Genomic DNA, 14,126 nt, shown 5'->3' on the forward strand with positions numbered 1-14,126 from the left:
CCATACTTCTTTACCTCTGCTTCTGTAGTGTCCGGTGGGTTGCGCGTGCCGCATACAAGTGGTTGCCGTACTCAAAAGACCAAGATTCCTTGCAGATAGGACATGCGCAGAACACAAAATAATGTTCCTTTCTATGGGGATATTCTGACATGCGTTTTATATGACCTGATATTCAGGTTAGAAAAGGAGTAACCCAGGATCATATTTGGGTTTTTAAAAACTGGAATATGAGCATATTCGGGTTTTTGCGGGTTGTTTACATGGCCGTGCGCAACCGGGTTATTGCTAATATTCTGGTTATGAAAGGGTTATTGGTTGCATGTAAACGTAGTCAATGATTCTGATTCTGATTCAAACACCCTCAAAAACAATGGCTGCTCTGAAGGACCGATAAGGGAATTGTTAAGCAAAAAGGCTATTGATGTCGGTGGATCAAATAATTTAACGATTCTCGAAAAGAACCAGTTCTCAATACCCCCCAAAGAACTCTGGCACCCCCCGGGGGAGAGGGCTCACACTTTGAAAACCACTGGTCTACTCCATACAGATTTACCATAGAGTGTCATACTGTTTGTATTTCTTCATAATTGATGTAAATAAAGTCCGAGAGACATTCATTGACTTGGAAATGTTCATGTATCAATCCCCTGACTTGTGTAAAGAAAACTGGTAATCAAACTGATTATTTACAGGTATTATACCGAAAGGTCCCACTACGTTTGCAACCTATCATCTTGGCTTTTATATTTGTAATTAATTTAGATCAAGTTGTGGAGATTTGCTTTCAATTTGAGTTTAATGAAGATAGCTTTAGAATTGTATTTTATTTTTATTTTTATTTATTATATAGTTTGTATTTCAAATGGCATAAACAAATTAAAATGTGTGAAATACCAAGTATGTTCCAATACTTTTGGAGGGCGCTGTATGCATGTTCCATCTTTCAAGTCATGCAAAATTCTTACCATTGCACTCAAACAGTCATTATTAATATCTGAACAAAGATCAACTGTCAGTTTAATTTTTTTTCATTTATATAGCGCCAAATCACAGCAAGGTTACCTCAAGGCATTTCACACAAGTAAGGTCTATCCTTACCAACCCCCAGAGCCCTCCACTTGGGCCATGCTACAGACACAAATTACGAAACAATTCACAAAACGAACATACAGGAAATGTTGCCTGTGTACAGGACAGTTTCCGGAATAGACACCACACTCATCTCTGGAAGGAGCCGCACCTCAAACAGAGAGAAAAGGAAAAAGCAGAAGGAAGCATTAGAAAGACAACAAATACATTGTAATTTGTCAGCATTAAGCAACAAGAAAAACAGAACAAATACTAAGGTAAATGCCAGCTACTAGCCCTAAGCTTCACTAAAAGACCCAGAATTTAGATAAAGTTGAGGCTGCGGACTGCTCCATTTCTTAATAAAATGAATTAAAAGAGTAAAAAGTATAGAAACATACTATGCCAGTATACTAGCCTTACAAAAGGGAAAATAAGTGGGTCTTAAGTCTGGACTTAAAAGTCTACAGAATCTGACTGTTTTATTGACACAGGGAAATTATTCCACAGAACAGGGGCAAGATAAGAGAAACCTCTGTGACCTGCAGACTTTTTATTCAGCCTAGGGAAACATGAGAATGCAAAGCCCGGGCCGGTACTTAGGGTTTAATTAGGTCAGCTAGGTAGGGAGGTGCCAGTTCTTGAACAATTTTATAGGCTAGGAGCAGAACCTTAAAATCTCATCTCATTGGGACAGGAAGGCAGTGAAAAGATGACAAAATGGCATTTTAATTTAGTTCATTATAGAGATTAATAGATCAGTTTCTACAACCCCAATTCCAATGAAGTTGGAATATTGTGTAAAATGTAAATAAAAACAGAATACAATGATTTGCAAATCCTCTTCAACCTATATTCAATTGAATACACCACAAAGACAAGATATTTAATGTTCAAACTGATAAACTTTATTGTTTTGTGCAAATATTTGCTCATTTTGAAATGGATGCCTGTAACACTTTCAAAAAAGCTGGGACAGTGGTATGTTTACCACTGTGTTACATCACCTTTCCTTCTAACAACGCTCAATAAGTGTTTGGGAACTGAGGACACTAATTGTTGAAGCTTTGTAGGTGGAATTCTTTCCCATTCATGCTTGATGTACAACTTCTGTTGTTCAAAAGTCCGGGGTCTCCACGCTGTTGTAACGTGCAGAATGTGGCTTGGCATTGTCTTGCTGAAATAAGCAGGGACGTCCCTGAAAAAGATGTTCCTTGGATGGCAGCATGTGTTGCTCCAAAACCTGGATGTACCTTTCAGCATTGATGGTGCCATCACAGATGTGTAAGTTGCCCATGATGTGTAAGTTGCCCATGCTATGGGCACTAACACACTCCCATACTATCACAGATGCTGGCTTTTGAACTTTGCGCTGGTAACAATCTGGGTGGTCTTTCCTCTTTTGTCCGGAGGACACGGCGTCCATGATTTCCAAAACCAATTTGAAATTTGGACTCATCAGACCACAGCACACTTTTCCAATTTGTGTCTGTCCATTTCAAATGAGCTCGGGCCCAGAGAAGGTGGCGGTGTTTCTGGATGTTGTGTTATGGCTTTTGCTTTGCATGGTAGCGTTTTAACTTGTACTTGTAGATGTAGCGACGAACTGTGTTAACTGACAATGGTTTTCTGAAGTGTTCCTGAAACCACACGGTAAGATCCTTAACAACATGCTGCCATCCAAGGAACGTCTTTTTCAGGGACGTCCCTGCTTATTTCAGCAAGACAATGCCAAGCCACATTCTGCACAAGTTACAACAGCGTGGAGACCCCACTTTTGACAACTGAAGTTGTACATCAAGCATGAATGGGAAAGAATTCCACCTACAAAGCTTCAACAATTAGTGTCCTCAGTTCCCAAACACTTATTGAGGTGTTGTTAGAAGGAAAGTGATGTACACAGTGTAAACATACCACTGATCTATACATCCTGATTGTTGAGAATTACAAAAAAACATGGTTTTTGCAGACCAGTGTCCCGATGAGATGATCTACCTATCGAGAGGATCTCCACTGCGCAACTGCGCATTCGGTTCTCTCTACCCCGGACTTTAACACCTCCCCCCGTCTGGTTTATCTACCTTTCTTTACTACGCAACTGCACATCTCCCCGTCAAGATGATTCTCTCCATCATCTAACGACAATATTCGGCTTTAAAGACAGTGTGTACATGCAAGGCATTACTTTTACAAATTGAAAAGACACATTTATTGTAAAGATATTTTTATGTAAAGACAAAACTTACGTGGGTTTTAAATGGTAAATGGACTGTATTTATATAGTGCTTCTCCATCTGCATCAGATGCTCAAAGTGTTTTACAATTATGCCTCACATTCACCTATTCACACAAACACACACACAATGTCAGGGTCGCAGCCATGCAAGGTACTCATTACGCACTGGGTGTTATGTGTCGGACGCAGCTCGGAGAACCGACCAGCGTTTGAAGGACCCAGTATGAAATAAGCAGAGCACGGTACAAAGGCTAACTGAATTAATACATACAGTGATACAAAAATAACAGAAAGTGCGGTCTGGCGTGGTGCGCTCCCAGCAGCGCTAACGGTCCGGAGCCAGAAGCTGTTCGGACCCAAGGACCCCGCCGACACCCCCCAGGTGGCCGCAACAAACCGAGTCTGTGAAAGAAGGAACCATTATGTGAGTCCACACTCTACACACAGAGAGAACACTTAAAGGTGTACAAACAGCAAACACTTCCTGGCTTGATTACTAATCAGCTTCCCAACCTGCAGGCATGGAACATCCAGTTCACAAACTCCACTGCAGTGGAAGCCGATACATGACTAACATAAAGCTCAAAATAATAAAGGTGTGAGGGACACCACATTTACTGACTGTATAAATGTTAGTCACAAATCTAACGTACCTCAGGAAGTGTGCTGACGAGCGTGAGACCTCACCCCCTCCTCTTTCACAGACCGTGCATCAAACCCTGGACGTTCCTGCATCCACTGATGATGAGATGGCTCCCGAGACGACGATCTCACCCGTCTGGTCACAAGGTCGAGTCTCTGGCAAATACACACTGTATACTCCAGTCTTAAATGCCACCATGTTCCAATCCATATAGATGCACCTCAGCTGTGAGTCCTGACGAGCCGCAGGTGATCAGGGTGAGGTCCTGATAACCTCAGCAACACAGCCACTCAGTCCCAAATGCAAGCCACCTGGAAGGAAAAACAAAAGACAGAAACAAAAAGGCAGCCAGGCCCCCCAGCCATACAACACTGGGAGCAATTTGGGGATTAAGGATCTTGTCCAAGGACCCTTACTGATTTTCCAGTGAGTTTGGGGTTTAAGCCGAGGATCCTCTGGTCTCAAGCCCAACGCTTAACCACTAGACCATCACTTCCCCAATCAAAAAGTTTTCTACTTTTCTTCGGTGGGTGAGCTCACCTCGACGGGCGAGGTGTACATGCGCAGGTGCTTAGTGGAGCTCATCTTGAGGGGCCACAGTCAGTCGGTCACCTGTTGAGAGGTAGCTCCACTACCGAAGAAAACCCATGTAAGTTTTGTATTTACATAAAAATACAGTAATAACTGTTTTTTTTTTTTTCAATTTTAAAAAAAGTAAAGATATGCATGTACACATGCTGTCGTTAAAGCAAAATGTCATTAGATGACGCTCCCCCCTTCCCCCCATACCCTTGTCATGAAGGAGGAAACTAGCTAAACAGCAAAACCATTTTTGTACCAGGAAGCAGGAAGGTCATGGGATTGATTCTCACCTTTGGACCTTTCTGTGTGGAGTTTGCATGTGCTCCCCGTGTTTGCTTGGGTTCACTCCGGGGGCTCCGGCTTCCAAAGACATGCAGGTTAGGAGAATTGGAAACTTTGAATTCTGCGTGCAGGTGTGAATGTGTTTGTTTGTCTGTATGTGGCCCTGTGACAGACTGGCATCCTGTCCAGGGTGTACATCACCTCACACCCTATGACTGCTGGGATAGGCACCGGCCGACACCCCCGTGACCCTTAATTGGGGTAAGCGTTTGAAGATGTGTGAGTGAGTGAATACTATTAATGCCATTTTACCATTCCCAAGAATAGTTATTACAACCATTCCTAAAGTTCATAATATAGCCTTCTGGTATACAGAGAAATACAAAGGAATGTTTTATGTACACAATGAACAGAAAATTAAAAGAAGTTAAAGTCATAAAGCTGAACCTGGAGTTTGACGAGGAACTTTTCATTCTCTTTCAAAACTTCACTCTGGGTGTGCCCATGTTGATTAATGTCCTGTACGGCTTTGGTTAATGAACAGTCAGAATTCTCCTGTGTTAATGAAAAACAGTTCATGAAAAAATGGATTATGACAATAAAATGTACACAGAGTAACGCTAGCAGAGTTAAGAGCAACCTCAAAACAAGTGAGCGAGTTAGCCAAAATTAGCTATGTGGCTAGGTGAAACTAATTTAAAAAACTATTCTAGCATAATTTTTTTCTTCTATTCAAGTAAGAAAATAAATGAATAACATCCTACCATGCTCACTGTGGCATTCAACATTTTTAACAACAGTTAGCTCAACAAGCTAATGTTAAATGCTGATGAAGCTGTACTGACTTAAACTAATGTTCAACATTTACATTGTAAACTGTGAAATTAACAGTGAAATACTAAAATTTTGAAAGAAAACGTGTAAACAGAAAAATAAGGACGAAGTGTGATAATTTACAGTATGCCACAGTAGAATACTTAACAGAGCTGTTAATTTTATGGAAATAAAACATGAAAAATGTCATATCTATTTGTAGAATTTATTACTGCAAACACAGAAAAATTTGAATACAAAAAGCAATACAGTGTTGTTCAAAAATGCAGGTAGATTTAGGTTTTTTAAACACAGAATAAAACCTGAATTCTATTTTACAAATAATAATATGTACAAATACAGTAAAACTATGATAATATTTTGAAAATTATGTCTGTTTAGATGAGTATGAGTATTCTAAAACAGATTATTTATGTGACCAATATATTAATATACTAGCTGGGGTGCCCGGGTTAACCTGTTTTAGACATAAGCCAAATGCCAATCATTTTAATCAAAACAATTGCCCAACATTTGCTTTTATAATGCTGATGTCTTATAAATATAATAGTTAATGGGCTAAAGTTTGTCCAGCAAAACTATAAGAGGTGGACTCCCCAAACTAATTGGAAATACTTGGTTAAAAGACAGACACATTTGAAGTCCTCCATGCAGACTTTGTTTTGCAATCAAATTTATAACAAAATTACACACAAAAGCTAGGTAACAGTAAATGTAAACATCAATAAATCAAAATTGAGGTAGTGGTGTATTTCACTGTTTTTACATTGCAGTTTTACAAACATAAAATGAATGTATTCAGCCAGGAAGGAAAACTGGGTTGTACAGGACAGTCAGGTGCTTAACAGTTGAGAACATAAAGTAGCTGAAGAAAGGGATTAAATAAACAGAGATGGCCAACACATATACAGGGCTTGAAATTTGAATCTGCCTGGTCATACCCACAGCCGGCTATTTTGGGGGTAATTTTCAGTTCCATTTTTTTAAAAATGGTACCAGTTTGTTCCCCATGCCATGATGATTAAGAATATATATAGCTTTTAGGGCTACATATTATAGTTTGGGAGTTTGTCCCGGACAGACAGAAAGACAGACAGAAGTGGCAGCATGAAAAGTACATGGTACAACACTGTATGGTCTTACATAAAAGGCTATTTCTTACATAAAAGGCTATTTTGAGGGTAATTTTCAGTTCAACTTAAAAAAAAAACAGTACCAGTTTGTTTCCCATGTCATGAGGATTCAGAATATATATATATTTTTTAGGACTACATATTATAGTTTGGGTGGGGTGGATTTAGAATTGACCACTTTATACTTTTTGTACTCAGGCTTTCTTGATGACATCTTCAGGATTGGGGGGGGGACTTGATGACATCATCAGGATGAGAGGGGAGATTAGAATTCTGACCACTTTAAAAATGGTACCAGTTTGATCCCCATGTCATGGGGATTCAGAATATATATAGTTTTTAGGGCTACATATTATAGTTTGGGTGGCGTGGATTTAGAATTGACCACTTTATACTTTTTGTACTCAGGCTTTCTTGATGACATCATCAGGATGGGAGGGGGGATTAGAATTCTGACCACATTCTAATTCTTGTACTCAGGCTTTCTTGATGACATCATCAGGATTGGGGGAGTGGAACTTAATGACATCATCAGGATGAGAGGGGGGAATAGAATTCTGACCACTTCCTAAATGTTGTACTCAGGCTTTCTTGATCAGGATTGGGGGGTAATGGAATTAGAATTCTGACTGCTTTAGAATTTTTGTACTCATGCTTTCTTGATGACATCATCAGGATGATGGGGGGGGGGGGTGGAAGCTGAATTCTGTAATAGATAAAGAGAATAGAATAAAGTATTAAATTACTGGTTGAACAGACCTTTTAATAAATGGTACCAGTTTGTTCCCCATGTCATGATTCAAAATATACAACCCCTGGCAATAAGATGTTCATTCAGTTGTTTAATTTTGTAGAAAAAAAAGCAGATCACAGACATGACACAAAACTAAAGTCATTTCAAATGGCAACTTTCTGGCTTTAAGAAACACTATAAGAAATCAGGAAAAATAATTGTGGCAGTCAGTAACGGTTACTTTTTTAGACCAAGCAGAGGGAAAAAAATATGGACTCACTCAATTCTGAGGAATAAATTATGGAATCACCCTGTAAATTTTCATCCCCAAAACTAACACCTGCATCAAATCAGATGTGCTTGTTAGTCTGCATCTAAAAAGGAGTGATAACACCTTGGAACCTGCAAAGATGATCTGGCAACAGCAATCAGAGAAAGTTGGAGCCAGATTGATGAAGAGTACTGTTTGTCACTCATGAAGTCCATGCCTCAGAGACTGCAAGCTGTTATAAAAGCCAGAGGTGGGTGCAACAAAATACTAGTGATGTGTTGGAGCGTTCTTTTGTTTTTCATGATTCCATAATTTTTTCCTCAGAATTGAGTGATTCCATATTTTTTTCCCTCTGCTTGGTCTAAAAAAGTAACCGTTACTGACTGCCACAATTTTTTTTTCCTGATTTCTTATAGTGTTTCTTAAAGCCAGAAAGTTGCCATTTGAAATGACTTTAGTTTTGTCATGTCCGTGATCATCTTTTTTTCTACAAAATTAAACAACTGAATGAACATCCTCCAAGGCCGGTGATTCCATAATTTTTGCCAGGGGTTGTATATACGAGTAGCTGAATTCTGTAATAAATAAACAGATAAAGAGAATAGAATAAAGTATTAAATTTTTGGTTGCCCAGTAACCATAAAAGATAAATAAATAAAGAGAATAGATTAAAGCATTAAATTATTGGTTGCCCAGAACTTAAAAAAAAATGGTACCAGTTTGTTCCCTATGTCATGAGGATTCAGAATATATACAGTTTATAGGGCTACATATTATAGTTTGGGAGTTTATCCCGGACAGAGAGGATTCAGAATATATATAATTTTTAAGGCTACATTTTATAGTTTGGGAGTTTATCCCGGACAGACAGACAGAAGTGGTAGCATGAAAAGCACATCACTCTTACATAAAAGGCTATTGGGGGTAATTTTCAGTTCAGCTTAAAAAAAAAATAGTACCAGTTTGTTTCCCATGTCATGAGGATTCAGAATATATATAGTTTTTAGGGCTACATAATATAGTTTGGGAGTTTATCCCGGACAGACAGACAGACAGAAGTGGCAGCATGAAAAGCACATCACTGTATGGTCTTACATAAAAGGCTATTTTGGGGATAATTTTCAGTTCAACTTAATAAAAAATAGTACCAGTTTGTTTCCCATGTCATGAGGATTCAGAATATATATAGTTTTTAGGGCTACATATTATAGTTTGGGTGGCGTGGATTTAGAATTGACACTTTATACTTTTTGTACTCAGGCTTTCTTGATGACATCATCAGGATGGGAGGGGGGATTAGAATTCTGACCACTTTCTAATTGTTGTACTCAGGCTTTCTTGATGACATTAGATTGGGGGGGGGGGGGGGGGGGGGGGGGGAGTGGAATTAGAATTCTGAGCGATTTATACTTTTTGTACTCAGGCTTTCTTGATGACATCATCAGGATGATGGGGGGTGGGGGGTGGAAGCTTAATTCTGTAATTGATAGAGAATAGAATAAAGTATTAAATTATTGGTTGCACAGTACCCATAAAAGTAGAGAAGCTTGAATCTTCGACTGGACTGGGTTGCTTGACGTGAGGACGTTTTGCTTCAAATCACAGAAGCTTCCTCAGCTACAATTCTTGCTCTGGTAGTCTGACTTCTGTCTTGACTCTTGTAGAGAGGAATAAACCAGAAGCCAACAAAAGCTGGAGTTTTTTTAACCTAACCAGACCCCACCTACCGAGAGGCTGACTGCTATAGGCTAGTGACTAAACAATAGCTCTAATTAGCACATGAGGGGGTAGTGGAATTAGAATTCTGACCGCATTATACTTTTTGTACTCAGGCTTTTTTAACATCATCAGGAATGGGGGGGGGGGGGGGGGGGAGCTGAATCCTGTAATAGATAAAGAGAATAAATTAAAGCATTAAATTATTGGTTGCCCAGAACTTTTTTAAAAATGGTACCACTTTGTTCCCTATGTCATGAGGCTTCAGAATATATATAGTTTTTAGGGCTACATATTATAGTTTGGTAGTTTATCCCGGACTGTTGTGAAAGTGTAGTGACACGGACCTACAACAGGGGGCGCAAATGAACGGTCAATAGATGAGCCAAAAAGTAACAATTTAATGTTGTGAAATGTGCACAACGAATATACAGCCAATCTCAGAATATGATTACAGTCAAATTACAAAGGTGACGTGTGGGCAGGCTCGAGGATAGAAGACGTCTGTCCTGAGAAGGGCCGGAACCACACGATTTCTGCCACCACAGAACCTGGTGAATACTGGAGCCGCCAAGTCCCGAATTCCCAGGTGATCACCGTCTCCGACTGTCGGATCTGGTACTGCTGGCGAAGAACAAAGACAGTCAAGTGTGGGTGTGTGTACACCCAGTAACAACAACGGTGGGAATGCCACCTCCACCTCTCACTCAATATGTGATGAGTACCGCAGTGATTCCTCAGGGGAAAAGAGTGCCGTCCTGCACTCACTCAGCTTCCACAGATAGAGGAACCGGTACTCCTGCAAACACTCACAATATACAGATATATTGTAACACAAAACGGCTGAGGATATTACCTTCAATGAAGTACGATATCTCGGCGATGAGGTGGAGATGACGTCTGGGTTTTATGGAGTGAGGTGATGAAGAATGAGTGACAGCTGTCAGGAAGTAATGAGTAACAGCTGTCACTCCCGGCTGTGTCCGTGGCGGCAGAGCCCTCTCGTGCCTGAAGCCCGCACTTCAGGCAGGGCGCCCTCTGTTGGTGGGCCAGCAGTACCTCCTCTTCTGGCGGCCCACACAACACGGACAGATGGACAGACAGACAGACAGACAGACAGAATTAGCCCTTTATGTATTTAGAATACCATTTTAATGAAGAGCCCAAAAGGTCATGGCACTATTATGTGCAATTCATTATATTTCAGAGTAGTTCCCCAAGTGTGACATCATAGCAGTGTAAACAATTAGTGCACTTGCCTCCAAAACAAAACATTCCTGCTTCAAAGCAGTCTGTGGCTAGTTCCTCTTGTACAGTGTAATGGGAAAAGCCATATCAACGTGTGGTAACCCTGAGAAATATCAGAGAAGCTCAAAGAAATCTCACTGAATTGCTTCAATGTGCAATAAGTGATAACTACACATACAGTGAGGCAAATAAGTATTTAATTCGATGGCAGTATGCATGGTGTCTCTGCTCAGTGTTTGTCTGTTTTAATCATTTTTACTTTTTTATACTGGTTTTTAGTATCTTTTGACAGTTTCACTCATCCTTTTAAGCATAATAGCTTTTATTGCTGAGCTACAATTACTTGATTTCCAACAAGCTCTGTGGAATTAGACAATTTTTGTGTCTGTCTTGGGAGACGATCCCTCTCTGCATGTCTGACTACTCCATAGGGCTAGAGTTAGTTAGCATCTAGGATTAGCCTCTACTTTGGGCTACCATAGATTGCCTCCTCTGCCTGTTCTAAGACTTTGGGAGCTGCTGCAGTGTGGCTAGTTTTCAGCCTAGAACTGCAGAAGTACAGCAGCCTGAGGCCTACCTCCATCCAGCTTTGAGGCCTGGGGCCTACCTCCATCCTCCCAGCTCTGCACCCAAGGCCTATTTCCATCCACCCAGCCCTGCAGCCTGAGCCTCACCTCCGTCCGTCCATCTGGCCGTCCATCCATCCATCCAGCTCTGCACCTGTGTCAACTCCATCATGGGCTGGAGGTAGTTAGCATCCAGGATTAGCCTCTACTATGGGCTACCATAGATAGCCTCCTCTGCCTGTTCAAAGACTTTGGGAGCTGCTGCAGTGTTGCTGGTTTTCAGCCTAGAATTGGAGCAGTAGCCTGAGGCCTACCTCTATCCACCCAGCTCTGCAATCTAAGGCCTACCCCCATCCACCCAGCTCTGCAGCCCGAGGCCTTCTTTCATCTATCCAGCTCTGCAGCCTGAGCCCTACTTTCATCCATCCAAGCTCTGCAGCCTGAGGCCTACCTCCATCCACCCAGCTCTGCAGCCCGAGGCTTAACTTCATTCACTCAGCTCTGCAGTCTGAGGCCTACCTCCATCTACCCAGCTCTGCAGCCCGAGGCCTAACTTCATTCACTCAGCTCTGCAGTCTGAGGCCTAACTTCATCCACTCAGTTTTGCAGTCTGAGGCCTACCCCCATCCACCCAGCTCTGCAGCCCGAGGCCTACCTCCATCCACCCAGCTTTGCAGCCCGAGGCCTAATTTCATTCACTCAGCTCTGCAGTCTGAGGCCTACCCCCATCTACCCAGCTCTGCAGTCTGAGGCCTAACTTCATCCACCCAGCTCTGCAGTCTGAGGCCTAACTTTATCCACCCAGTTCTGCAACCTGAGGCCTTCTTTCATCTATCCATCCCTGCAGCCTGAGGTCTACTTTCATCCATCCAGCTCTGTGGCCTGAGGCTTACCTTCGTCCAGCCGTCCATTCATCCAGCTCTGCACCTGTGCCAACTCCATCATGAGAATCCCTGTAATCTACAAGAGACGCAAGCCTTTCTACCAGATTTATCAACACAGAAACTTGTCCAATCTCCGGCCACTGCAACCAGCTCCTTCACTGTTGGACTCTGGAACTGCCAATCTGCTGTCAACAAAGCTGACTTCATCTCAGCCTATGCCAGTAGCCTCTCTGTAGACCTGTTGGCATTAACAGAAACCTGGTTGAAGCCTGAAAACACAGCTACCCCAGCAGCACTGTCCTCTACCCACTCCTTCTCACACACCCCGCGTCTAATACAACGAGGAGGAGGAACGGGGATCCTAATCCACAATCAATGGAACTACACTCCCCTGCTACCCAACAATAACTACAGCTCCTTCGAATACCATGCCATCAAGGTGACGGCTCCAATCAAGGTGTCTGTAGTTGTGGTCTACTGTCCCCCAGGTCCACTAGTTGACTTTGTTGATGAACTGGACTCACTGATCTCCTCCATCCCAGACCTGGACTGTCCCCTACTCATCCTCTGTGATTTCAACATACACCTAGACAAGCCATATGCCTCTGACTTTAAGGTCCTGATGAACTCATTTTACATTCAACTAGCCAGCTCACAAAAGACTCACAAAAATGGAAATCAACTCGACCTGATCCTGACTAAGAACTGTCAAGCAAATGACATGAAGATCACACCATTGCACGTGTCAGACCATTTTTTCATTCATTTCACAACTACTGGACCCAAAAGAATCCGGCTTCAGAAGTGGACACTCAACTAAAACCGCTTTATTGTCAGTAACTGAAGCTCTGAGGACTGCAAGAATGGAAGGACTATCCTCTGTCCTCATCCTACTAGACCTATCAGCAGCCTTTGACACAGTCAACCACAAGATACTCCTTAGGATACTGACAACCATGGAATCACTGGTGCTGTCCACTCCTGGTTCAACTCGTCTCTGGACGCTCCTTCGGTGTGTCATGGCAAGGAAAATTGTCTTCAACTCACACCCTCACCACAGGTGTACCCCAAGGATCTGTGCTGGGGCCCCTTCTGTTTGCATTGTACACCAGCTCCCTGGGACACGTCATTTGAGCACATGGGTTCTCCTATCACTGCTATGCTGACGATACCCAGATGTATCTGTCGTTCCAATCAGATCACTCCACGGTTTCAGCATGCATCTCAGCCTGCCTCTCTGACCTGTCAACATGGATGAAGGAACACCACCTACAGTTGAACCTGTCCAAGACAGAGCTCCTAGTGATCCCAGCTAAAGAGTCAATCTGTCACAACATCAACCTCAAGATGAGCTCTGCCACTGTGGCCCCAAACAAAGTCACCAAAAACCTTGGCGTCATGATTGATGACCATCTGGCATTCTTCAACCATATTGCATCTGTCACCCGGGCCTGCCGATTTGTGCTGTACAACATACAGAAAATCAGACCCTACCTGACCCAACACGCAGTGCAACTACTGGTTCAGGCCATGGTTATCTCCCGTCTGGATTACTGTAACTCCCTCCTGGCAGGTCTAACTGCTTGTGCAATAAAACCACATGCAGATGGTACAGAACGCGGCGGCGCGTTTGGTGTTCACTCAACCCAAAAGAGCCCATGTTACTCCTCTATTAATCGAGTTGCAATGGCTTCCAGTGGCTGCCCCGATCAAGCACAAGGCCCTAACCCTTGCCTACAAAACCACCTCAGGAACGGCCCCAGCTTATCTGAAGGACATGCTAAGGCCGTATGTTCCTGCCAGAGATCTGCGCTCCTCCAACACAAACCGTCTAGCCATGCCCCCTGCTCGCTCTAAGCGATCCCAGTCAATACTGTTCTCTGTCACTGTCCGTCAGTGGTGGAACAAACTTCCAGAAGCAACAAGACTA

At 42.3% G+C, this 14,126-nt stretch overlaps 1 protein-coding gene across 1 annotated transcript in view; it reads left to right on the forward strand.

The window, feature by feature from the left end:
- Positions 1-14,126, forward strand: part of mtrf1 (mitochondrial translational release factor 1) — an 80,823-nt gene that overhangs the window by 3,729 nt on the left and 62,968 nt on the right. Inside the window, exon 2 of the mRNA XM_034174230.1 lies at positions 12,200-12,209. The gene's annotated coding sequence lies outside the window, so the exon portion shown is untranslated. The remainder of the gene's footprint in view (positions 1-12,199; positions 12,210-14,126) is intronic.

The sequence above is a fragment of the Thalassophryne amazonica genome, chromosome 1 (assembly GCF_902500255.1).
Source record: "Thalassophryne amazonica chromosome 1, fThaAma1.1, whole genome shotgun sequence".
Classification (NCBI taxonomy): Eukaryota; Metazoa; Chordata; class Actinopteri; order Batrachoidiformes; family Batrachoididae; genus Thalassophryne; species Thalassophryne amazonica.